This window comes from Narcine bancroftii, chromosome 4 (genome assembly GCF_036971445.1).
Source record: "Narcine bancroftii isolate sNarBan1 chromosome 4, sNarBan1.hap1, whole genome shotgun sequence".
NCBI classification, from domain to species: domain Eukaryota; kingdom Metazoa; phylum Chordata; class Chondrichthyes; order Torpediniformes; family Narcinidae; genus Narcine; species Narcine bancroftii.
The window spans coordinates 33,202,931-33,230,687 of record NC_091472.1 but is presented as its reverse complement, the minus strand read 5'-3'; the positions used below and the strand labels follow the sequence as shown (position 1 = coordinate 33,230,687).

General features: G+C 37.1%; 2 long non-coding RNA genes across 2 annotated transcripts in view; one reads left to right on the top strand and one right to left on the bottom strand.

Annotated features, from left to right (window-relative positions):
• LOC138760441 (uncharacterized) overlaps positions 1-27,757 on the top strand; it is a 217,856-nt gene that overhangs the window by 170,300 nt on the left and 19,799 nt on the right. The gene's annotated exons all lie outside the window — the stretch shown is intronic.
• Positions 896-26,922, bottom strand: LOC138759799 (uncharacterized). The gene is made up of 3 exons (XR_011355092.1): positions 26,757-26,922; positions 1,208-1,317; positions 896-1,033 (listed from the first exon to the last, which is right to left on the bottom strand). It is a non-coding gene; the product is annotated as an uncharacterized lncRNA (long non-coding RNA).

Here is a 27,757-nt window from a genome sequence, read left to right as displayed (position 1 = left end):
GTTGATCAACTAATTTGGGGGAGTGCCCATCCCGAAGTGCAAAAGTCTCTTATAGGGAAGGATAGCTTGAAGCTGGCCAAAGCTATAGACACAGTGAGCCTTCGAAGCCACGAGGACACAAATAAAATTCCTATCTATGCAGACCCTCCCACAGCAAAGAGAAGGAAAGGTTGGTGCTATAAAGGACACAATTAGAAAAGTGCAAACCAAGACCTGCAGGAACTGCGCCAGGCAACACCCCTTTGATGATTGAAACAAATACCCCACATACGGTTCTGAATGTAGAGCCTGTGGTAAAGCAAATCACTGGGTAAAGATGCGCAAGTCTGGTATGAAGAAAACAGTAATACCAGTGAAGAAAAAAGACAAGAAGAATATCTGCCACATAAAAGGAAACAACAATGAGGTCTCTGTTACCCAGATGCAGGACATAGAATCCATACATCTTCACGAGATGTCGGGTGAGATGAAAGAAGGAAGTGAGTTGCACACAAGGATCCAAATACAGAGGACAATCCAGAACAAGCCTACAATATTTAACCTAAAGGTGAGGCAGGATATTGGATCAGAAAGCAACATCCTTCCACTCAGACTCTATCACCAGATATTCCCAGAGAACATAATAACATATCCAATAGACGGTGCATTGGAAAAAGCAGGTGTCACATTAAAGGCCTAAGGTGGACCCATGATCAAGAAGTTAGGGAGACCTGAGATCAATGACTGCCATAAGGGAAAGAACATCCTCTGTACATTCTACGTGGTAGATGCAGACGGATCAGCAATTCTAGGTTTGGATAGCTGCTGTGAGTTGCAATTGATGACTGTCAGTTATGAGATCCAGGTAAGAAGATATTGAAAAAGATCAACAGAAACTCACAACAAAAAGAGGAAATTATTTCCTCAGAGGTACTTGCCAGGCCATGGAACACAGTGAGAGCAGACTTGTTCACCGAGAATCAAGAGTGCTATTTAATGGAGGGCAGGGGTGCCACGTGATGTTGTGAGGTTTGACTTGGAACCCCTTCTCTCTCTGGAAAAAGACCAAAAAAGGGTTAAAAAAAAGGTTGAAGTGGTTGAAAAAAAGAAGGAAAAGCTGTTAGAAGATTTAGTAAACAGTACAAGATGTCACCAAAGAAAAATAAAACAGCTGTTACTTCACAAGAAATTGACAAGAAAAAGAGACAGAAAAGGAAGAGATGCCTACCTTGAAGAAGAATCCTGGAGCTGTCCAGAAGGTAGGAGCCTGTGGTGATAAGCCTGGAGCTGGGGAGACCTTGGACATCACTGTCCAAGGTCTCCATTGACAATGGCTGCCTGTCACAGGAGAAGAAGATGCATGAGTCACATACAAACACTTCAAAACAGATCTCATTTAAAATAATGGCACTCTGCTCAAGCTAGACAGGCTGGTCCAAGAGCCTTTGCAAAAGCTTTTGAGAGTGCCCAAGAAACTTCACTAATGGATTGTTGTTTTGAAAAGCAACAGATGAAAGAATTCAGAGGAGTAGTTCAGACCCGCAGGCTGTCTGGGAGTGCTGTTTACTGTTCTAAGAGGGTCATGTGGTTTTTGCAAGCAGGGGGAATCAAACAGGCTTTTCTCTGTGTGTGTGAGAGAGAGAGAGAGAGAGAGAGAGAGAGAGAGAGAGAGAGAGAGAGAGAGAGAGAGAGAGATCAGTTCTGCAGTTTTACAGTCAGCAGCAGCAGCTGGGACTGGAACAGGACAAGCTGGAAAGCTTGTGGAAAAATCCCATTTGGAAGACGGGTTGTGAGTGCTTAGTTCAGCCTGGTCAAAGCCATTGTGGTTCATGCAAGAAGAGAGGACTGGCTGCCTAATGTTTCACTTGAAATAAGGGAAACAAAAAGGAACTCTGTGGTGACCCGAAAGAAAGAGGTTATCATCTGAAAAACCCTGATGGGGCAAGTTTCTTCGGCAAGACACTGAAGTGGCTGATTAAAAGGGATAAGTTTGTGTCCAGCAAACAACAATTCTCTCTCTGAAAACTGACATGAACCTTTCAGAGTGGTAACTATTTACCTTTCAAGCACCAAAGCCTGGTGAACTTCATAAATGTTAAATTCTGTGCACATTATAAGAATTGCTTTCAACCAGTAAACTTGGAGGTTTACTGGAAGTGAGATTAGACTGTGAATCAAAGAACTTTTCTGAACTTACATACACATTACATACACATGCACTTAGAATAAGAAGGGGTTAAGTTAGGTTAGTTAAGTTAATAGTGATAAGTTAAAGTGTGCTTCTGTTTTCATGTTTAAAGATAATTAAAAGCAACTTTTGTTTAAATAACCATTTGTCTTGATGAATATCTATTGCTGCTGTGTTTTGTGGTCCTCTGGACTCATAACAAGAATATAGTTGAAAATAAGAACTTTACAAAGAAGGTGGAAAGAATGATGATGCAAGTGAATAAGAAATTTGAAGTTGTGGAAGAAAAAAATTAAAGGGAACGAATTTGAAATTCAAAATGTTAAAGAGCAGATGAAAAAATTCAAGCTGAAGCAGCTGCAACAAAAGATCAACTAACTCAAAATATTGACATTTTAGAAAATTTCAGTAGAAGGAATAATATAAAAATTGTTGGACTTAAAGAAGCCGATGAAAGTCAAGATATCAAGAATTTTTTCAACATTGGATTCCGCAATCTTTGAGGGTAACTGAATTTCAAGGAGTTATTGACATTGCAAGAGCTCATCGAGCATTACGAGTGAAACTGCAACCAGATCAAAAGCCTGGTCCGACACTGGTAAAGTTGCTTTGTTATGAGGTGAGAGAAAAAATTCTGGAACTGGCAGCAAAGCAAGTGAAAGAAAGACAATCATCATTAATTTATAATGGAAATACGATCTTCTTTTACCCTGATATAACTTTTAATTTGTTGAAAAAAAATAAAAGAATTCAATGCTGTTAAAAATGTGTTATGGAAGAAAGGTTATACTTTTAATTTAAGGTATCCAGCAGTATTGAAAATTTTTGTTCCAGAAGTGAAAAATAGATTTTTTACAGAAACCAATGATGCAAAGGTGTTTGCAGATTCATTGCCGGAGAAAGAGAGACAAGAGGGGAGTAATGGGTGAAGTGAGAGATGATGCAGAAAGATTACAGCTGATAATATAGAGAAGGAAAGAGTTAATATTAAAAAAGTTTTTTTTTGAGAGAGAGAGAGAGAGAGAGAGAGAGAGAGAGAATATTAGAGAGGAAAGTTCTTAACCTGAAAGATTTATAAATAAGTAAAAATTTGTAATTGGCATAGATTGTATAGATCTAATGCAACAAGGGACAGTACAATATTTCGAGAGAGTAAGTTGGAAGTGTAGCCCTAGCTTCTACGGAGTCATGTGTTGGTGTGGTTTCAACCACAACTCCTATTGATCATGTTTTTAAGGATGTATTATTAATAATGTACGCATTGGTGGGGGGGGTCTTCTATCCTTTTCTGTTTTTCTTTCTTTTTTCCTTTTTAATACACCTAATTATAATAATTATACAATGAAATATAATTTTACTATTTTAAATGTGAGAGGGATGGGATTGGAAGGATGGATGGTTAGTAGATTTAGAAAAATATCTGATGGCCGAAAATTGAATTTTATTAGTATTCACATTAATGGGATACAAAATCCAATAAAGCATAAGAAATTATTAGTATATATGAAAAAGACTAAAATGGATATTGCTTTTTACAAGAAATTGTAGATGTAGCAAGAAGTTATGTTATAGAAAATTGTCAGATTTATTCAGAACTATGGACCTTAATTAATGTGTACGCTCCTAATGTAGATGATAGTAAATTTATACAAGATAGTTTCATGTAATTATCAAATGCAAGGGTAAAATTATATTAGGAGAAGATTTTAATTTTACTTTAGACCCTAAATTGGATAGATCAGGAGATAACACTATGAAAAATAAAGTAGCTAAAATAGCAATATATTTAATGAAAGATATGTTTAATAGATATTTGAAGAAGAATTCACCCAAGTGAAAGAGGTTATTCATTTTACTCTTTTTGATGTAAAACATATTCATGAATAGACATGTTTTTAATTTCTACACAATTTCAATATAGAGTACAAAAGTTTGAGTACAGGTATCAAGCATGAGTTATATCAGATCATTCACCTTTAATTTTGTCAATTTTGTTGGAAGAAGAACAAAATATAGGTTATAGATGAAGGTTAAATACAAGATTATTGAAGAAAAAATAATTTTGTAATTTCATGAGACAACAGTTAATTTTTTTTCTTGAAACTAATAATGATTCAGCAACAAGCAAGTTTACGATAAGGGATTCTATGAAGGCATATTTAAGAGGTCAAATAATAAGTTATACTTCAAATGTAAAGAAATAATATATGAAAGAGATGGACCAGTTAGAAAAAGAAATAATGAAATTGGAGAAGGAAATACAAGTGCAAAAAAAAAGGAGGAGAAAAGAATATTGTTAGAATCCAAAAAAATTAAGATTTAATACAATACAAACTTATAGAATGGAGAGGGACATAATGAGATTGAGACAAAAATATTATGAATTAGGTGAAAGGGCTCATTAAGTATTTACATGGCAATTAAAGACAATAATGGCTACAAAGAAACCTACTGGTCAGGTTACTTATAAAATGCAGGAGATAAATTATAATTTTAAGGAATTTTATTCTAAACTTTATCATTCAGAATCTTTGAAAAATGTAATAAAATAGATAAGTATTTGATACAATTTAAATTACTTGTGTTAAATGAAGATGAAAAGTTAAGATTGTCTAATATATATTTTTCCTGAAATAGACTCTGATATCATTGCAAAATAATAAAGCACCAGATGAAGATGATTTTCCACCAGAATTTTATAAAGAGTTTAAGTAGTTATTAATATCTGTACTAATGGGGTTATTAGACCAAATGAGAGAAGTACATGACCTACCATAATCTTTTAAAACAGTGTTAATAACAGTAATTTCAAAGAAAGGAAAAGATTATTTACAACCTTATCCATATAGACCTATATCATTATTGAATACAGATTACAAAATTGTATCAAAATTATTAGCTAATTGCTTATTTTTTGCCAAAATTAATAAATATGGATCAAATTGTTTTTATTGAAAATAGAAGAGCAGCACATAACATAGTTAAATTTTTAAGTGTGATAAATGTAGCACATAATAGAAGGATTCCAGCAGTAGTGGTTGTGCTAGATGCAGAGAAAGCATTTAATCGATTGGAATGGGATTGTTTTGTTTAAAACACAATGCTTTTGGGATTCCAAATACTTTTATAAATTGGATAAAAGCATTGGATGTCTAGCCAAAAGCAAAAGTGATTATGAATAGACAAATATCAAAACCTTTTTTGTTAGAAAGGTCTTCTAGACAAAGTTGCCCATTGTCACCTTTTGTATTTGCATTAGCATAGAGCCATTAGCAGAAATAATTAGAATTTATTAAAAAATTAAAGGATTTGAGATAGGTAATAAAGAACATAAAATTAGTTTGTTTGCAGATGATGTTATTGTATATTTAATGAGACCAGAAATATTGTTAAATAAGATGAATATAAGATTAAAAGAATATGGATTAGTATCGGGCTATAAAGTTAGCTTAGGTTCAGATCAAAATGAATAAAATTGGAGAAACTATCCCAGAACAAATTTTGTATAAATGGAACATAACATAACATAATAATAACAATTACAGCATGGAAACAGGCCATTAGGCCCTTCTAGTCCGCACCGAACCAAACACCCCTTTCTAGTCCCACCTCCCTGCACAATGCCCATAACCCTCCATCTTCTTCTCATCCATATACCTATCCAACCTTTTCTTAAATAATACAATTGACTCCGCCGCCACTATTTCTCCCGGAAGCTCATTCCACACGGCTACCACTCTCTGAGTAAAGAAGTTCCCCCTCATGTTACCTCTAAACCTCTGCCCCTTAATTCTTAACTCATGTCCTCTTGTTTTAATCTTTCCTCCTCTTAACGGAAATAGTCTATCCACATCCACTCTGTCTATCCCTTTCATAATCTTAAATACTTCTATCAAAACAGTGAACTGTTTAAAGGAAATATGGAGATACCAATTTTAAAACATATATTAAAAACATGTCATGAAATTAATGTGGAGAAAGGAATTAAAAATTATCAATTGCCAAAATTGATGAATAACTCTTTATTTATTAGTTGGTATAGTAAAGCTATATAGAGGATAAAAGATTATTTTTAGGATCATTCTTTTTAACCTTTGAGCAATTTTATAATATAATATATAAAATAAAACAATGTTTGCATCTCACCAATTAAAATGTACTTAAAAAAAGAAATTAGGAACAGATTTGAGGCTCCCAGAACAAAGTAAATTTGAAGGTACAATAACAGATACATTTATGGTTAAGAAATTTATTACTAATATGTATGTAAAATTACAAGCAATTACAAGGAAAAAAGATTTATATATATCAAAATTATGATGGGAGAGAGATTTAAATATACAAATTCAAGAGGAAATATGGTCAAAATTATGTCAAGAGAGTGTTACAAATACAATTAAATGGTTCAATATAATTTTCTTCATGAATTATACTATACATAAATTAAATAGACTTAAATCTAATTATTCGGTTAAGTGTTTTCGATATACCAAGGAAATAGGGACATTTTACATTTGTTATAGTCCTGCAAAAAAGTAGAAATGTTTTGGAACAATTTGAGTGTATTATTAGGGCAGATAAAGATACAAAAAAAATGCAAGAATATTTTTACTTGGGAATATATATGAAAAAGATTTAAAACTGAAATTGGATAAATATCAAGAAAATGTTGAAGTATAGTAATAACGACTGCACAGAAATGTATAGCAGTAACATGGAAAACAGAAAATGTGGTACTATTAGGCAGATGGCATAATGAAATGCAAAATTGTATACCTTTAGACAAAAATACATATAGTCTAAGGAATAGAGTTGAAAAATTTTATAAAATTTGGAAACCATATATGGATTCCATCCACCTTATGCACTTCACCCACCCCTCCCTATTAGAAACCATAAAAATAATCAATGAATAGTATATATGCTAATAATATTACATATGTAGAGGTAGGTGTTCTTTTCTTTTTCTTTCTTTGGGGGGAGTTGGGAAGAAATTTTTTTTAATTGCATCATTGTGTATGACTTATGATAATTGCTATATCATTGAATTATTTTTTTTGTATTGATACAAATTATAAATAAAATTTTCAAATAAATGAGTGGTATTTAATGGAAGCCTGTTACTACTCTAGGTTTCCATTCATCAAAAGAGTGAAAGACCTGAGAGTGTCAACTATCACCTCAGAAATGAGAGCATTCCATGCTGAACAAGGAATACTTGAGCAAGTAATATGTGATAATGGAACAGTTCACGTCACAAGAATTCAGAAAGCTGGCAGCAGAATATGTCTTTTTTTTTAAAAGGAGTTTATTGGCACAAGTAAAAAATACATACATAGCCAAATTACTATAAATCAAATTTAATACATGCTAATGTTATCATTTTTCTTCCCCCCACCCATTCCCTCCCACACAGAAAAATCCCCAGAGAAAACAAGCAAAAATAAAGAAAAGAGATAGAACAGAAAAAAAATAACAAAATAGGTTAATAGTATAAACAACACTATATTTTACATTATAACTAAATTATAACCTAATTATGTTAACTTCTACAACTATGAATATATCCACTGAATACAAGATATATGATGAACTAAAACACTACTGTAGAGTATATAATACTTAATCAAAATCTAAGTATATTTATAAAAAAGTGATACATATAAAACATCTGGCAAGAATAAAATAAGAAGTTAAGATGAAGTGAGGCTTTGGAATGACAAGCTTGAACCATAGTCTACCAATTAACAATATAGATCTTCATAAAGTTATAACACATATCTTTTGCATATATGGAAATCAAATTCTCAAAAATATTATCATATTTATTCTTTAGGTTATACATAATCTTTTCCAGCGGTATACAATTTGGCATTTCACCATGCCATCTATCTAATACTAAGTCCGTGTCCAATTTCCATGAAACGGCTACACATTTTCTGGCAACTGCCAATGCGATTTTTAAAAATTCTTTTTGAAACCAATCCAACTTTAAATCTTTTAATCCATGAAATATCCCCCAAAAGAAATAACATAGGATTTCTCAGGAGTCTAACACCCATTATCTGTTGAAGAAAATCTATAACATTGGTCCAAAAAAAAGTTCAATTTAAGACATGTCCATGTAGAATGTAAAAAATACCTACGTCCTGTTTACATCAGAAACACTTATCCGAAGTATATGCATTCAATCTATTGAGTTTTTGTGGTGTAAAATATAACTGATGTATAAAATTATACTATACTGACATTTATTGTGTTTTTCATATTATCATAATACATTTGTGGCCAATTTCTATGGCCAAATCCTTTTCACACCTTTGTTTCGATTAATATAAATCTTTCTTATTTACCCCCCTTAAGAGTAATAGATACATCACAGATATAAACTTTTTTATACTTGGATTTGATATTATTGTTTCTATTCCATCTTCTAACAATAAATAAGAGGCAGTTAATCTTTCTTGTAAATAAGCTTTTAATTGATGTCTTAATATGGTGTACCTACTTCTCCCATTAATGATATCTTGTTTCATTCATATAGAAATTCCTAAGATTCTTTTTCATCTATCTTATTCATTTCTATAGTAACTCAAGCCATCTTTTCTCCCTCCTCAAAAAAGGAACGAAGAAATCTTAACTGGGCTGCTTTGTAGTAATATTCAAAATTTGTAAGTTCTAAACCTCCAATTCAAATCTCCTTGTAAATTTTTCCATAGAGATCCTCGACATTTTACCTTTCCCTAAAAATTTCCTTTTAATTTTATTTAGATCTTTGAGAAACTTTTGAGGAATATCAATAGATAATGATTGAAATAAATATTTCTTCTTTCTTTGGCTTGGCTTCGCGGACGAAGATTTATGGAGGGGGTAAGAAGTCCACGTCAGCTGCAGGCTCCTTTGTGGCTGACAAGTCCGATGCGGGACAGGCAGACACGATTGCAGCGGTTGCAAGGGAAAATTGGTTGGTTGGGGTTGGGTGTTGGGTTTTTCCTCCTTTGCCTTTTGTCAGTGAGGTGGGCTCTGCAGTCTTCTTCAAAGGAGGTTGCTGCCCGCCAAACTGTGAGGCGCCAAGATGCACGGTTTGAGGCGTTATCAGCCCACTGGCGGTGGTCAATGTGGCAGGCACCAAGAGATTTCTTTAGGCAGTCCTTGTACCTTTTCTTTGGTGCACCTCTGTCACGGTGGCCAGTGGAGAGCTCGCCATATAACACGATCTTGGGAAGGCAATGGTCCTCCATTCTGGAGACGTGACCCATCCAGCGCAGCTGGATCTTCAGCAGCGTGGACTCGATGCTGTCGACCTCTGCCATCTCGAGTACTTCGACGTTAGGGGTGTAAGCGCTCCAATGGATGTTGAGGATGGAGCGGAGACAACGCTGGTGGAAGCGTTCTAGGAGCCGTAGGTGGTGCCGGTAGAGGACCCATGATTCGGAGCCGAACAGGAGTGTGGGTATGACAACGGCTCTGTATACGCTTATCTTTGTGAGGTTTTTCAGTTGGTTGTTTTTCCAGACTCTTTTGTGTAGTCTTCCAAAGGCGCTATTTGCCTTGGCGAGTCTGTTGTCTATCTCATTGTCGATCCTTGCATCTGATGAAATGGTGCAGCCGAGATAGGTAAACTGGTTGACCGTTTTGAGTTTTGTGTGCCCGATGGAGATGTGGGGGGGCTGGTAGTCATGGTGGGGAGCTGGCTGATGGAGGACCTCAGTTTTCTTCAGGCTGACTTCCAGGCCAAACATTTTGGCAGTTTCCGAAATAAATATTACACTCATGGAAAAATACTAATTTTAATACAATGTACTTGACCAATTATGTAATTGGTAAATCCACCCATTTTTTAAAAATCCTCATCAATTTTCTTAAACAATGGCCCATAATTAAATTTAAAAAGATTTTCTTAAAGTTATCAATTTGAATTCCAAAATACTTTATCCATTTAAATTTCATATTTTGTCTACACTGAATATAATCACCTGATATCAAAGGCATAATTTAACTTTTGTCCCAATTAACTTTATATCCTGAAACTACCCCATATAAATCTAGTTGCATGTATAATTTATTTAATAAACTTACTGGATCTGTCAAATAGGCAATCACATCATCCACAAACAAGCTAATTTTATGTTCAGTAGTCCCTATTTTAATACCCTTAATATCTAAATCTGTTCTAATGAGTTCAGATAGTGGTTCAATCACTAATATAAACAGAGCTGGTGATTATGGGCAGCCTTGTCTTGTTGATCTTGTTAATTTAATACAATCAGAGATAAACCCATTTGTTACTACTCTTGCTCTTGGATTAATATACAATGCTTTTATCCAGTTTATAAACGTATACCGTAAGACAAATTTAACAAGAGTCTTAAAAAGAAAGTCCCACTCTTCTCTAACAAATGCATTTTCTGCTTCGAGAGCAACTGCAACACCCAAATTTTCTTGTTTTTGGGCCAGATTAATTAAACTAATCAACCGAGTTACATTATCTACCAATTTTCTTTTATCCTTATATCCCATTTGATCCTTGTTGATTAGTTTCAGTAAAAAAAATTCCAATCTATTTGCTAGTAATTTAGCCACTATCTTATCATCTCCATTCAATAACGATATTGGTCTATAAGATGGTGGCATTAATGGGTCTTTACCTTTTTTTGGAATTACTGTTATAATTGGATCTTGAAGGATTCAGGGAAATTTCCAGTTTCTTTGAATTGTTTTGAAACTTTCATAAACACAGGAATCAGCACGTCCTTAAATTCTTTATAAAATTCTGATGTAAATCCATCATCACCAGGGGACTTATTATTCTGTAAACTATAAACTCTTGCTACTTCTGCAGCTGTAAAAGAGGTTCCTAATATTTTCTGCTCTTCCATAGTTAATTTAGGTAAATTTACTTGAGTTAAAAATTGATCAATTATATTATGTAATCTTACCCAGATTCTGATTTATATAATTTCATATAAAATTGTTGAAAACATTTATTAATATCCTGAGATTTATGATATATTACCTTGAATTGCAATAATAGTTTTTGATTCTTGTTCAATTTTCAATTGCCAAGCTAATACATTATGTGCTTGATCCCACATTTCATAATATCTATTTATTTCTCATAATTTTCTCCATTCTATAAGATTGTAATGTATTATTCTGTAACATTCTGTTCTCTAGAATTCTTTTTTTCTTCTGATGACTGCTTATGCAATTCATTTTCTAAAGTGGATATTTCTGTCTCTAAATTATTAATTTAAGACATATACTCCTTTTTAATTTTAGAAGAAAAACATTATCTGACCATGAATGTATGCCTTCATTGCACCCCAAAGAGCAAATTTATTATCCATAGAGTCAGCATTAAGGTCCAAAAATTGTTTTATCTGATTTCTAATAAATTGGCAAAAATATTTCCTTTTCAACAACATACTACTAAACCTCCACCTAAAACAGAATGTAAAAAATACCTACATCCTGTTTACATCAGAAACACATTCTGTTTATCTTCTAAATCTAAAGCTAACAGAATATGGGTTTGTTATCACTACATCATTCCCATACTACCCCAAAGGTCATGGGTTTATTGAAAGACAAGTGCAAACTACGAACACTAGTTAAGTGTCACGAAACAAAAGAAGACCCAGAACTAGCTCTTGTATCATTATGAGCAACACCTTTAATGAATGTCATGAAGTCCCTGGCAGAACTTTTAAATGACAGGAGATATAAAGCAACTCTGCCAAGTGAAATACACCCTCCAGAAGACCAGGAGGAAACCACAAGTCTGGCTGACACGCAAGAAGAAGGACACCAGCATTATAGCAAACATGGACAAACATTGCCAGAACTCTTCAGAGGGCAGCATGTGCATATTCAAGAGCCAATATTGAAAATATGGACCCCAGAAAAGGTCATCAGAGAAGCTGAGACACCAAGATCATACATTGTCGAGACAGACTTTGGCATTCAGCTGAGGAGGAACAGAATTCACATCTGGCTGACACAAGGTGTGACGAAATAGAAAGCAAAGCCTGTAACACCAATATCAAGTGAAGAGACCACAACCACTAATACCAAAACATCAACACAGCAGATATCAGGTGAAGCACAACAAGCTACATGACCTACACGTGTACCAGCTACACCGAGCCCAACGGTCACAGCCAAATCCACAAGATGGCAAAGCTACATACTGCCGCCAGTGTAATATCGATAAGAACTATTTTAAAATAGTTGTGTAAATAAACTAGTGTACAAGTTCAGTTACTTAAGTTGCACTGGAAAGAAAGTGATAAAAAAACTCATTTTTCCTTTATCTTGAGAAGGAGGGATATTGTATAGTCAGGATAATATGAACTATTTTGTAACCGCGTAAAAATATACCTTCTCACTGTAATAACTGTAGTGCACCACTGTGGGGAGTAGGTATATATATATATGTATGTATGTATGTATGTATGTATGTATGTATGTATGTATGTATGTGTGTGTGTGTGTGTGTGTGTGTGTGTGTGTGTGTGTGTGTGTGTGTGTGTGTGTGTGTGTGTGTGTGTGTGTGAACAGTTTCCTGACATGGTGGAAGTTTTTGTTATTTAAATCTTGCATCCCAAGTAACACATAGTCATAACACTGTGTTCTAAAAATCAGCTGTGATCTGATGTATATTTACAATTTAGTTTAAGTTTAGTGGCAGAAGTTCTTCATGGAGAAGGATCTAGCATCTAGCCACATAGTTTCTTGCACAGATCAGAAACACATAAATGATATCTGGTTTCAAAGGGAATTCTGGTTAAGTCATGTAGATAAAAAGTTTGGAATCATTTAAGAAATAGTTGGATATTGTAAAATTAAAATATTATGTGTTTATTGAAAGATAGATTGATTTCTGATGTACCTAGGTCAAAATGTTTACTTTCAATTCTTTAAATTTCATTACAAACTAACTTTTATCAGTGATTTCCAAAATATTGTTCAAATGCAAATTAAAATGAAACCATAGTTTTATGTATCAGAGTTCAATCAAAAGAGATTTAGTTGAAGAGAACATAAATGATGTCAAAATGTTACTAACCCTTGAAATAGTGAATTTTGGCTTGGTATCAATACTGTAGAGATAACTCTGACAAGGAGTGAAAAAATAGTTAAAAATGAAACAAAATATCTCAAAATAGTGATGAGCCTTTATTACAAGCATAAACAAGTTTAAATAGGCATCAGACTATGTTTTGTCTTTTTCGGTGTAGCTATAAAATCTCTATTGAAATGAATGGAGTTGCAGTTCTTTCATTGGGCTGCACATCAAGAGAGGGAGAGAGAGTGAGAGAGGGAGGGAAAGCATGTGTGAGAGAGAGAGCACCAGCAAGAGTGCGCGCAACAGATCAAGCGACAGATTGAGGGTGAGGGGAGAGAGTGGGGAGAGAGAGCATGAGTGAGGAAGCATAAGTGAGAGATACAGCAGGAAGAGAATGAGGGAGAGGGGAGTGAGAGGGGGAGAGGGAGAGAGAGAGAAGAGTGAGAGAGAGATTCAGAGAAAGAGAAGGGAGAGTGAGAAGGGAGTCAGAAAGAGAGTGAGTGAAAGTGGAGAATGAGTGAAAGTGGGAGAGGGAGAGGGAGTGAAAGTAGAGAGTGAGTGAGAGAAGAGGGAGTGGAAGTGAAGAGGGAGTGGGAGAGTTAGGGAAAGTGTAGGGAGTGGGAGAGGAAAGGGAAGTGAAAGTGGAGAGTGAGTGAAAGTAGAGGGAGAGGGGGAGGCGGAGGGATTAAAAAGTGCTGGTAAAAGATGATGGTAATGAACATGAGCCATTAGAGGAAGGGAATCTTAAGCAGTGGGGAAGGTGTGTAAGTGGAATTTGAAAATTGTTTCCAGAGGCTTCTTAGGGCATCAGGTTATATTTTTTAAATCTTCCTTTTTAAACCACTCAAAAATACATATTGTACAAGGTGGCATGTTTAGCGTAATGGATAGTGCAACGCTATTACAGCATCAGTGATCGCGACCAGGTTCAAATCCTGCACTGTATATAAGGAGTTTGTAAATTCTCCCAGTGTCTGCGGGGGTTTCTTCTAGGTGCTCCAGTTTCATCCCACCATTCAAAACATAAAAGGTATAGGTCATTTGGGTGTAATTGGATAGCATGGGCTCTTGGGCCGAAAGCGCCTGTAACCCTGCTGGATGTCTAAATTTAAAGTGGGCTGGTACTTGAGACTAAACAATGTTATTGGAAACTCAGCAATTAAATAAGACACATAATTACAGCTATTTAAATAAAATAAGGATGCAGGTCCAGGTGATGTGCTATAGTCACAGGCTGTGGAAGTCGGTGGATCCTATTGTGGCTCTAGTTGACCACATCTGCAGCATGTGTTGGCTGCTTGAGGAACTCAGGCTCAAAGTTGATGACCTGAAAATTGAGCTTCAAACACTATGACACGTATAACCATATAACAATTACAGCACAGAAATAAACCAGTTCAGCTCTTCTAGTCCATGCCAAACACATTCTTCCACTTATTCCCATTTACCCGCACCCAGCCCATAAACTTCCATACCTCTCTTGTCCATGTACCTATCCAACTTTTCCTTAAATATTAAAATTATGCCTGCATCTACCACTTTGGCCAGAAGCTCATTCCACACTCCCACCACCCATTGAGTGAAAAAACCCTCACATTTCCCCTAAACTTTCCCCCCTTCAATCTCAATCTATGACCTCTTGTTTGAATCTCTTCCACTCTCAATGGAAAAAGCCTGTCTAACTCTATCTGTCCCCCCTCATAATTTTAAATACCTCTATCAAATCATCCCTCAATCTTCTACGCTCCAGGGAATAAAGTCCCAGCCTGTTTAACCTTTCCCTGTAACTCAAACCCTGAAACCCAGGCAACATTCTTGTAAATCTTCTCTGCCCTCTGTTCTGTTTATGTCCTCCCTATAATTTGATGACCAAAACTACATATAATTTACCAAATTTAGCCTTACCAATGCCTTATACAAATTCAACATGACATTCCAACTCTTACGCTCAATACTCTGATTTATGAAGGCCAACAGACCAAAAGCTTTCTTCACCATCCTATCCACATGCAACTCCACCTTCAGGGAATTATGTGCCAGGATTCCTAAATCACTTTGTTCTACCGCATACCTCAATTATCTACCATTTAACATGTACGATTTCTGCTGATGAGTCCGACCAAAATGTAGCACCGCACTCTTATCAGTATTAAATTCCATCTACCATCTTTCAGCCCACTCTTCTAATTGGCCACAACACCATCAATCTTAATATCATGTGCAAACTAACTCATCCGATTTACCACCCTATTATCCAAATCATTAATATATATGACAAGCAACAATGGACCCAGGACCGATCCCTAAGGCATTCCACTAGTCACTGGCCTCCAATTGGACAAACAATTTTCCACTACTACTGTGATAGTATAGATCTATCACCAATGTACATAGTGTATATAGTTACTGTATCTAGACTGTGCTTACAGCGATTGGCTGAGAGCTAAGCCACACCTATTGTTTGGGCCTTAAAGGGTTGTGTCCCTAGCCAGGTCGGATCATTCCGGACTGGTCGGCCACCTGTGAAGAGCTCCGGTCTTTTGCTAATAAAAGCCTTGGTTTGGATCAACAAGTCTTTGGTTCTTTCGACGAGCTCTACAACTACTCTCTGGCATCTCCCCTCCAACCATTGTTGAATCCATTTCACTGCTTCAACATTAATACCTAATGATGAACTTTCCTAACTAACCTCTTATGTGAAACCTTGTCAAAGGCCTTAGTAAAGCCCATATAGACAACATCAACAGCCTTCGCCTCATCAACCTTCTTAGTAACCTCTTCGAAAAACTCTATGACGTGTTAAGTATGATCTACCACGCACAAAACCATGTGACTAACCTAATCAAACCCTGTCTATCCAAATAATTGTATATACCATCTCTAAGAACACTCTTCATCTATTTACCCATCACCGACATCAGACTCACCAGTTAATTACCAGATTAACTTTTAGAGTCTTTTTTAAACAGTGGAAAAATCTGACTCAATATTCCTTTCTTTAGTAAATACTAAAGAAAAAAAATTATTTAAAATTTCCCCCATCTCTTCTAACTCTTTACATACCCTACCCCTCTGAATCTCAAGGGGCCAAATTTTATCCCTCACTATTACTTTTAATGTAGTTGTAGAAGCCCTTTGGATTTATTTTAACCTTGCCTGCCAAACCAATCTCATATCTCCTTTTAGCCTTTCTAATGTCTTTCTTGAGATTTTTTTTTCCCACTCTATATATTCCCTGCTGTCTATACCTATTGTATACATCCCTCTACCTTGAAACTAATTTCCCAATATCCATTGAAAACCAAGGCTCCTTATATTTTCTAACCTTTCCTTTAATCCTCACAGGGACATACTCAGTCCACTCAAGATTTCCCCCTTGAATATCCTCCATTTAACTGTTCCAACCTTCCCAGAAAATAAATCATCCCAATCCACACCTTCTAAATCCTTCCGCATTTCTTCGAAATTAGCCTTATTCCAATCAAGAATCTCAACCTTAGTCCCAGTCCTATTCTTCTCCATAATTAACCCAAAACTAATAATATTATGATCACTAGACCCAAAATGTTCCCCATCACAAACCTCTGTCACCTGACCTATCTCGTTCCCTAATAGGAGATCCAATACTGCACCCTCTCTAGTCGGTTCTTCTATATATTGATTTAGAAAACTTTCCTGAACACATTTGACAAACTCCAATCCATCCAGCCCTTTTATAGTATGGGCGTCCTAGTCAATGTATGGAAAGTTAAAATCTCCTACAATCACCACCTTATGTTTACTACATATATATGCTATCCCCTTAAAAATTTGCTTCTCTAATTCCCTCTGCCCATTAGGTGATCTATACTACACCCTTATTAGAGCTTTTATGCCTTTCCCATTCCTCTCTTACACTCATGGGCAAGCCTCACTGGACAAAACTTCCAATCTACCTCCATAGCATCGCTGTAATGTTTTCTCTAACAAGCAATGTGACTCCTCCACCTTCTATCCCCACTGTTCTGTCACACCTAAAACAACAGAATCCTGTTAATCATGCCCCTCCTGCAACCAAGTTTCACTGATGGCTACAATATCATATTTCCATGTGTTAATCCATGCTCTAAGCTCATCTACCTTTCTTACAATGCTCCTTGCATTGAAATATATACACTTGAGAGAATGTCCCCAACATACACTTCTTTGATTACCATTTAGTTTTACCACCCCCCACCCCAATCCCAACATTAACATTCTGGTTCTGTCATCCGATTTTCTAGCACTGCTACAAGACACCATAGCACCTGGTTGTGACGCCAAGTGTATTGGGCTTGAACGAAGCTGGTCTTGCAACACACCAAAATACATTTCTGTGTTGCTGAAGTTGGACAGAGGGAGCATGTAGGATCCTCTCCATACCACTGGCTGAGATTTGGGGCAGACAGAAAGGCTTCATATGCAGCCCTGATGGTGACATTCGCTCTGAATGTCTCCATCTCCCACAGCTCTTTCCAGGACATCTTCCTTTTCTCTACTCCCTTCCATCTCATCCATTGGCCTTGCCTGAGTGACAGCCTTTGCATAACTTGCCGACTCCTCCTGCCAACATATCTCCTGCTTCACAATCCTGCGTCTCTGAGATGGAGCATCCTTGTTCCAGGCTGGTGTACTGGCCCCAAGACCAAGACCATTCCTCCCTTGCTGGACTTGGCCCATGATGCTGGAGTTCCATCTTTGCTTGCTTAGTTGCTTCTGACGGAATCCATATCCTCTCTGTATCCAGGATGATGGCAGCTTGAGCTACAAATGGATCACTCACCTCTGCTAACATCATCTTCGGTCTTACTTTGGTGCACTTATACTCCTCTGAAAGACTGGAAATGGGTAGCCTAGGACTCCTTTCCCATAAAGCCCTGTGGTGCTGAGGCACCTGGGAAGTCCAAGCCACTTCCTTATATATGAGTTGGTCAGTGTCTCCAGCTTTTTGTTACTGGAACTTCATACAGGGATAGTGGCCACATGAGGCGTGGAAAGAGCCCAAACTACATACAACAGAACTTCAACTTGCCAGATTGTGTGGTTTTGTCAATGCTCTTAACATCACCGATGGCATCCTTCTGAGCTGATGTATCTGCTCTGTATATTTGAGGGATGCGTTATACCACCGTCCTAAACTTTTCACTGGTTTCTCGAAGACTGTTTGGATTGTCTCATCACCCGTGTAAAACTATTGGTCAACCAGCTACCCCTTGATGATGGAGATGCTGCTGGACTTGCTCAGCTTGATCTTTGTCCAAACCTGATTAATGTTCTCTTGAAACTTCCTCAACAGGCATACAGTACAAGCCTTGCCGTGGTCAGCATTATGAAATTATCCATATATCCTCTGATAGGTGGCAGCCTCAAGCCAGGTCTATGTGCTGCTCTCCAAACACCCATCGAGATGCTCTATTGATCACCTCCATGGCCAAGGTGAAGGCTAGTGGGGAGATGATTCCCACCTCCAGATGTTGCCTGCTATGATGTAGTCTGCTGTTGTCAAACATAGCTGCACGTCCTGGAAGTGGGCTTCAATGCAGTGCCGGATTAATATATTGTGGGGCCTGTAGCAAATATTTTAAAGGGGCCCTAAATTGTGCCAGCTGATGCCTGCGTGTTCCTAAATAGTGCCAGATGGTGCATGTGTGGTGAGAGGAGAAGCAACTACACTGAAATTACACCTACACTGAAATTATTTCCCTCTCCTCAAGGGGGGACAGTGACCTCTCCCTGACTAGTGGGACGGGGCTGGAGGACGCAACCTCTCCCTACCCAGCAAGATGGGGGATGAGGATGGTGACCTCTCCCTGCCCAGCAGGATGGGGGACAGGGCCGGGGGACATGACCTTGCCCTGTTTTCAAAAAACAATGCGGTGATATCACCTCCAACCGTGCATCTTGGCGCCTCACAGTTCGGCGGGCAGCAACCTCCTTTGAAGAAGACCGCAGAGCTCACCTCACTGACAAAAGACAAAGGAGGAAAAACCCAACACCCAACCCCAACCAACCAATTTTCCCTTGCAACTGCTGCATCCGTGCCTGCCTGTCCCGCATCGGACTTGTCAGTCACCAACGAGCCTGCAGCAGACGTGAACATACCCCTCCATAAATCTTTGTCCGCGAAGCCAAGCCAAAGAAAGGAAAGAACGCAGACTATCAGTGTGGTTTCTCATTGCCACAGGTGCTGCACAAATTACAACATTACCCATAGACTGTCAGGTGATAATTGGTTAAGATTGGGTAACCTTAAATTAGCCAATTATCACCTTTAAGCGGGTTATTAACACAAGGCACTTTCAAGCAGGGAAGACACCTGCCTTAACTAGGCTTTGAGGGCCACTAGGACCCTGAAGAAGACTTTTAATGGGAAGTTCCACCTTACATGAGTCACTGGATAATTACTATTTTATGAATAATGTACAGAGATTAAAAAGGGCTACAGGTGATTCCAGTCACAATTACCAATTCCTCTTCTTCTGTGGCCATTGATTTGTAATCTGATACCTTTTCCAAAACCAGATAGTCCAGTTTCCAGACTAGCTATTATGATCTGCCAATTGTTAATTCTCTGTTTTGTTATTTAGAAATACGACCTTGCTTTGTCGATACAGAATTGGCTCACCCAAATAAGTCAGAGGGAGTTGTGGAAAGTTCATATTTTACATAGAGATCGGTGACCAGTGTTATTCCGCAGAGATCTGTTCTGGGACCTCGCCTCTTTGTGATATAAATGACCTGAATGAGGAAATGGAAGGGGAGGGGAGGGGGGGGGGGTTTAGGTCATTTGTAGATGACACTAGTGATTGAGGACAGCCTGAAGGGTTACTAGAGATAACAAAGGGACATTGAATAGATCAAGAGGTGGGCTGAGAAGTGGGAGATGGAGTTTAACCCAGAAAAATGTGACGGGGTACATTTCAGAAGGTCAAATTTGAAGTCAGAATGCAATATTAATAGCAGAACTCTGAGAAGTGTGGAGAGAACTAGAAAATCCTGGGGTTCATGTCCATAGGACACTCAAAGCTGCTGCACAGGTTGATACTGGTATTAAGAAAGTGCATGGTTAGTTGGCTTTCATTAACCATGGAATAGAGTTCAATAGTCATGAGGTAAAGTTACGGAGCCTTTTCTGGGGAAGGGCTGACCTGTACAAGTGGGATGGGTTACATCTGAATTAGAGGGGAACAGTTAGTACAACACTGTTACAGCACCAGTGACCAGGACGTGCTGTCTTTAGGAGTTGGCACATTCTCCCCATGACTGTGTGGGGTTACTCTGGTTTCCTCCCACTGTTCGAAATGTACCGGGGGTTGTAGGTTAATTGGGTGGCATAGGCTCGTGGGCCAAAATGACCTGTATGTTTAAATTTTAAAATTTTAAAAGAATATCATGACAGGGAAAATTTGCTATTGGTGGGGGAATGGGGGGGGTTAAATTAGATTAGCGGGGAGGAGGGGGGGTGGGAACCAAAGTGGTAGGCAGAGGAAAAGGTAGTTGTTACACAAGTAGAGACAGTTAGTAGGGAGTTTCTGTGGAAGGTCAGGCAGAGATGGCAAAATTGCAGCCATGGAGATGAGTTGCAATACAAGTGCAAGTACACAGATCCAAACAAAGTGGCCAATACAGGGCTTTATGATTTTATATTTAAATTTGAACAGCAGAAGCAATAAAGTGGATGGCCTTATAATACAGCTACAGATTGACAAGTATGATGTTTTGGCTATCATGGAGTTGTAGCGAAAGGATGGACATCATTGGGAGCTGGATGTCCACAGTGTATTGAAAAGATCGGCATGTAAGCAGAGTAGGTGATGTGTCCCTGTTGAAAAGGAATAGTATCAAATCACTAGAAGGAAGTGACATTGGATCAGAAGATATAGAATCATTGTGGGTTGAGTTAAGAAATGGCAAGGGTAAAAGGACACTTTTGGCAGTTATATACAGATCTCCAAACTGTAGTCAGGATGTGGATAACAAATTACAGCAGCAAATTGAAAAGGCAGGTCAGAAAAGCAATGGAGGATTTTAACATTTTATGGACATTGGGAAAAACAGGTTGAGACCGGATCTCAAGAGAACGAACATGGAGAATGCCTATGAGATGGCTTATTAGAATGGCTTGTGGTTGAGCTGACCAGGGAAATGCCAATTCTGGATTGGATATTGTGTAATGAACCAGAGATGATAAGAGGGGGGAAGGTAAGGCAACACTGAGGAAACAGTTAGTATCATATGATAAAATTTTCCCTGCAGTTTGAGAGGGAGGAACTAAAGTCCAAAGGTGTCAGAAGTATCTCTACTCCCTAGTGGACTTCAGAGGTATGAGAGAGGAACTGTCAAAAGTTCATTGGTAGCAAGTAGGATGGCAGAGAAGCAATTGCTGGAGTTTCTGCAAGAATGAAAGAAAGTGCAGAATAAGTATATTCCAAAAAAAAAGTGTTTGAATAGAAAAATGACACAACTGTGGCTGAAAAGAGAAGACAAAGCCCAAGTAAAGGCAAAAGGGAAAACATGGAAGCAAAAAAATTGTGGGAAGAGAGAGAACTGTGACGTTTTTGAAAACATAGATTTCAGATTTATTATCAGAGTACATACATGACATCACATACAACCCTGAGGTCCTTGTTCCTGCAGGTGAGGCAAAATTACTACTTATTTGCCATGCAAAAAGAACCCGACTCAACATACACTTGTAAACAAATAAAGAAATGTTAATAAACTGTGCAATACAGAGAGAAAAATATCAATGAAGTGCAAAAGTAAGAGTCTTTAAATGAGTCCCTGATTGAGTTTGCTGTTGAGGAGTCTGATGGTGGAGGGGCAGTAGCTGTTCCTGAACCTGGTGGAATGAGTCTTGTGGCACCTCTACCTCCCTCGGAGCACGTGCTGGGTGATCTAGATCCTGGACGATTGCTGCTGCTTCCGACGACCACATTCCCTGTAAATATTCTTGAGGCCTGTGAAGTCTTGGGTTGTGTCCACAATCTTTTGCAGGGCTTTACGTTCAGTGGTCTTGGTGTCCCCATACCAGATTGTGAAGAGGCCAGTCAGCACACTTTCCACCACACATCTGCAGAAATTTGTCAGGGTTTCTGGTACCATACCAAACCTCCACCAACTTCTGAAGAAGTAGAGATGCTGATGTGTTCTCTTCATGATGCCTTTAGTCTGTTGTGTCCAGGAAAGATCCTCCAAGATAGTGACACCCAAGAACTTAAATTTAGTCACCCTTTTCACCACTGATTCCCCCCAATGATCACTGGATCATATTGGTTTCCCCTTCCTGAAGTTAACAATCAGCTCTTTAGCTTTGGTGACATTGAATGTTAGGTTGTTGTTGGTGGACCATTCAGCGAAGTTTTCCATCTCCCTCCTGTATTCTGATTTATTGCCTCTTTTTATGCAACCCACTTCCGTGGTATCATCAGAAGGTGGTAGATGGTGTTTTCATACTGAGCCATAGGTGTATAGTGGGTAGAGCAGGGGGCTAAGAGCACAGCCCTGTGGTACGCCAAGACCTCTGAGCATAAAGAGGTGCTCCATTACTGATGGAGATTGTGGAGATGTTCTTCCAGTCATCACTGATTGAGGTCTGGAGGTGAGGAAATCCAGGATCCAATTACAAGTCGTGTGTTGAGTCCCAGGTCTTGGAGATGTTGGTTTTAAAAGTGAACTGCAGTCGATAAAGAAAATCCTAATAAATGTATCGTTGCTGTTCAGGTATTCCAGGCCTTTATGTCAAGCCAGTGAGATAGATCTGTTGTTACAATAGGCTAATTTGATGAATCCAAGTCACTGCTCTGACAGGAGCTGATATTCAGTTTTTCAAAGCACTTCATCACTGTTGATGGGAAACCCACTGGTTGATAGTCATTTAGGCAGTTTACCACAATCTTCATGGGGACTGGTAATTTTTTTTATTTAATAAGTCACATTAATTCAAGACTATAGATTTTACATAAATTCATATATATGCATATTTTTCATTTCTCCCCAACCCACCTCCCGCTCCACCCCCCAAATAACCCCAAAGAAAAGAAAACAAAAAAAAGAGGGGAAAAAAATCAAAAGAAAAAAGTGTCATCTAGTTATTATCTACTTTTTATTGACTCAATGAATATAAAATATATTTTATTATCTGACTGAGAGTAGGAAGTTTGAATCTGGCGATCACTAATAAACTTTATATATGGTTCCCAAATTTGTTGAAATTATCCAAAATTATCTCTTAAATTATAAGTAATTTTTTCTCATGGAATATAATTATTCATTTCTATATATACCAAAGCTGTATTTTCAAATATGTTTCCATTTTCCAAGTTAACATAACATATATAACATAACAATTACAGCACGGAAACAGGCCATTAGGCCCTTCTAGTCCGCACCAAACCAAACACCCCTTTCTAGTCCCACCTCCCTGCACAATGCCCATAACCCTCCATCTTCTTCTCATCCATATACCTGTCCAACCTTTTCTTAAATAATACAGTTGACTCCGCCGCCACTATTTTTGCTGCTGCTAAAACAATCATGATAAATCGATTTTGAAATCTATCCAACTTAAACTGTAAATCTTTATTATTTATACAACTTAATTGAAAGATTTTTGGGTCTTGAGGTATTTTATTTTTCATTATTCGACTTAATATTAAACTTAATTTCTCCCAGAAAAAAATCATTTGAATGTAATATTGTACTAACTTCCTGTTTATAGCGGAAAAACCTATCTGACAATGTAGGATTCCATTCTTTTAATTTTTGAGGCATAATTTATAATCTATGTAACAAATTATATTGTATACGATACGGAGTATTTATTGTATTTGTCATAATTCCAACATAGTTCCAACCAAGTTTCATTTTTTATCTGTATATTTAAATCTTCTTCCCAATGTTGTTTTGATTTGTCCATTTCTTTATCATTTTCATTGTTTTGTAAATTTGTAATAAATTTTTTTATCTATATAGTATACATAATTATATATTCAAAGTAACTTAATTCAGGTAACCTTAAATTTTTTTCTTATCTTCTCCTTTAAATATGTTTTAAATTGATAATAAGAAAATGCAGTCATTCGATATTTCATATTTATCTTTCAATTGCTCAAATGTCATTAAAATATTACCCAAAAAACAATCTTTTATTAATTCCTTTTCTTGTCCATTCATTAAAAAAAATTATTCATTGTAAAAGGAATTAATTGATTCTGCTTTAACATATTTGGCAATTGATAATTTACCATCTCTCTTTCTAAATGTATATTACTCCAGATTCTTGATATATGATGTAATATTGGTGCATTTTTATTTTTACTAATGTCTCATTCCATTTATAAATTGAATGTTCAGAAACATTCTCTTCTAATTTATATAGCTCTATCCTGAGCCAAGCCATTTTTTTTTTGCCTAACTGATAAAAATTTGACAAAAATTTTAATTGAGCTGCTGTAGCGGGCTGGGTCAATCCCACACATGACGGGCTGAATCACTGTAGCAAACAGCCAGCATGGCAGGGCACATAGGTTTTTCCCCCACTGCGCAGAAGTTTCAGGCTGTATGAGCGTGTTGCCAGGGGAACAGCCAGGCCTCACAGCAGCATTATGATATCACTCCAGTGAGCCTGTCACCTCCCCTTAAAAGGAACCCGCGTGGTTTGAATAAACGGAGGTTACTAGTTTACTTCCTTTTTTGTGGACAGCATTTATTTCAAGCAGCTCTGTCTTTAGCAGGGCTACAAGGTCCTACAATAGTTTTTAAAATTTGGTAACTGCAAACCATCTAGTTCTATGACCATGTTAACTTATCCAAAGCCACTCTTGGCTTCTTACCCTTCCATAAAAATGTTCTTACTAATTTATTCAATTTTTGGGGAAAAAATTCCTGATAAGGGAATAGGTAATGATTGAAAAATATATTGTAATCTCAGAAATATGTTAATTTTATACAGTTTACCCTCCCTATCAGATTTATAGGTAAGTCCTTCCACTTTTCTAAGTCATCTTGTATCTTTTTTTAATAATGGTTGACAATTTAATTTAAACAGATGATTTAAATTATTGTCTATTCTAATACCTAAATATTAAGTATTAGAATAGACAATATTAGAAATGTTATTAGAAAATAGATGAGGAGTCTCCAGGTGGCGCTCATGGAGTGAACACGTTTTGGTTTTTGCTCCATAAAATATACTACTTTTAACCTGTATCCACCTTTGAACTAACTTCACAGAAGTCAGAAAGATCTTTATTATTTCTCTATTTATACTTGAGTCTGAAAATTTTGAAGAAATGACTGAAGGAAAAGCTACACGAGCTAAAACCCGGGCAGAAGAAGGTGACGGCCGAGAGAAGAAACAACCAGACATTAAACTAAGTGAGATGACCTTCAATGACTTTTAAAAAATTTTTCGTGATGAATTCAAAGATGCTTGTCGCAAAAAAGACCTAGCTGAACTTCGTACAGCTTTAATTGCCTCAGAAGCTGAAACCAAAAAACAACATATCTTAATTGCAGCTCTTCAGACTGAAGTACAACAAAAAGAGATTAGACTGGCTGAGGTCGAACAGAAACTTTCCAAAGCAATTAAACAGCTAGAAGCGCTCCAGCTGAAAAGCATTGATTCAGAGAACCGTTCCAGAAGACAAAATATTCGTTTGGTTGGAATTCCTGAAGGCATTGAGAAAGGAGATCTCCTGACGTTTTTTGCTGAGCTATTAAAAGAAGCATACCCATCCGAATTCCCTGCTGATCCACCGCTACTCGATAGAGTACATCGTATCTGGAACCGAAATGCTGAAGCTTCTAAACCCAGAGTGGTGATGGTCCGTATGCACTACATGAGTACAAAGGATAGATTGATTCGTACAGCCAGAAGACTTGGAAATGTGACTGTTCGTGGCTTTAGTCTAAGAGCCTATGAAGATTTTAGTCCGGAGGTAGTACGGGCTCGAAGACTGTTAAAAGATCTGATGTCCGAATGTTTTGAGAAGAAACTGAAACCTGTGCTCCTGTATCCTGCGAGGCTCAGAATTTCTCCGGAGAACCAAGCTCGTCAAATATTCGACTCCGTGTCTGCAGCACGGAACTACCTGTCGGCTAATTTCCCGTCTAGCGCGACCTCTCAGCCCGAGTGACTGATAAAAAATGCGGTAGATATTGGTCTTTTTCAGGTTAATAGTCAGACTCTGATTTCTGACCATTCGAAAAGTAATAGATCATTGTAGCTTTAATTATCCTGTTCATCTCTAACACATTTTTATATGTTTTTTTTCTCCTCTGTGAAAATTTTTTTTAATATATGTGTATGTTTAATTTTATACTAATCTATACTAATAATATGATTATATTCTTTACTATTTTATTTCTGAGTTACTGAAAATGGCGATTTTTTATTTTTTGTTTATTAAAACTTTTCGCGTTTTTTTTTACATTCGCCATTTTCTCTTTGTCTTTCTCCATAAAATCCTTCTTATAAGTTTAGGTGGTGGATCTTACCTTAATATTAGGAGCTGCTGTCTGAAGACATGGGGGTAGGTTTAGTGTTATTTCTTCTTTTTTCTCTGATCGCTCTCTGGTCAGATGGGGGGCTTTTTGGGTGGGGGTGGGTTTTGTTTTTCTTTCAGGGGTTTTTATGTTTCATTTTCTTTCGTTTTTTCTTGATTTTTTTTAGAACTACAGATATGGCTGACACGTCGTCATTTCCGGTCCTTCTTTATATCTTAATTCTTCTTCCGGGCGCATGGGTCCCTGCTTTGGTTAACCCTTTATATACTGGAGGGTTGACCTAAGTAATGGATCAAAACATTAATTTTGTCTCTTGGAATGCTAATGGTTTAAACCACCTGTTTAAAAGGAGGAAGGTCTTTAAAGTATTCCAGAGACTGAAAGCACAGATTATTTTTTTACAGGAGACTCATGTGAGGAAGGAGGATAATCTGCTTTTTTTTAAATCTTGGAAAGGCCCACAATTTCATGCCAACTCATGCTCTAAGACTCGAGGTGTATCTATTTTTATTGATCCCTCTATTACATTTGTTCAACATGACATCACTGTAGACCCTAACGACAGATTTTTATTGGTTACTGGGTTATTATTCAATATTAAGGTTGTCATGGTTAATGTTTATGCCCCGAATGTAGATCACCCTGAGTTTTTTAGATCTTTGTTTACTATTTTACCCAATCTAAATGAATATCATTTAATAATGGGTGGGAATTTTAACTGTTGTTTGAATCCCCTGCTAGATAGGTCGAAACCTTCACAGTTCCTACCGAATAAATCGGCTACATATATTAACTCTTTCCTTACTAACTCCAGAGCTGTTGATATTTGGAGATTTCTTCACCCGACAGATAAAGAGTTTTCCTTTTTTTCTCATGTATACCACTCATACTCGAGAATTGATCACTTTTTTATTGATTCACGTTTTATTTCACTTGTAACTGCTTGTAAGTATGACATTATAGCCATTTCGGATCACTCTCCATTACAACTC